Raw genomic sequence first — 569 nt, forward strand, 5'->3', positions numbered from 1 at the left:
GTTGGTGCCTTCAGTAGCAGGACACTTAACAGGGGGCTGCCTCAGGCAGCCTATACTTAGCTATTAATTTTGACAAGAAAAGAAGAACTTTTTTTATAAGAATGTACAAGGGCTGCAGCAGGCTAGGTCTAATAGACATCTTTACTGCAGCTCCGTCACTCCCAGCGGCGCAGTATACTCCCGTGCCCTGGTTGCTGGGTCACTGCAGCGGAGGCTCCGGTTTCTTCCTAAGGTCAGTCACACACACACCGCCCTCCGGGATCACGAGGCCGCTGATGAAAGGGAGGTAAGGGGCTTCTGTGCCCACACTATACCGTGATCCAGCATGGCTGTAGGGGGCGGGCCGTGTGCGCACTGGCGTGGACACTGATTACTGGGCAGCCGCTCCACTAGCCACCAGGGACAGTTAAGGAGCACAGCTCTGGGGGGTTTTCTCCTATATTAACCCCATTTTGTACTACCTGCAGTGCATTGTGATAGGTAATAGAGCCTGATTCAGGTTGGATTGCAATCACAATAAGCAATTCAACTGCAAAAATTGCTAAGAGCATACGCATGCGCCAGCATTT

This window comes from Pseudophryne corroboree, unplaced genomic scaffold (genome assembly GCF_028390025.1).
Source record: "Pseudophryne corroboree isolate aPseCor3 unplaced genomic scaffold, aPseCor3.hap2 scaffold_883, whole genome shotgun sequence".
In the NCBI taxonomy this organism is placed as follows: Eukaryota; Metazoa; Chordata; class Amphibia; order Anura; family Myobatrachidae; genus Pseudophryne; species Pseudophryne corroboree.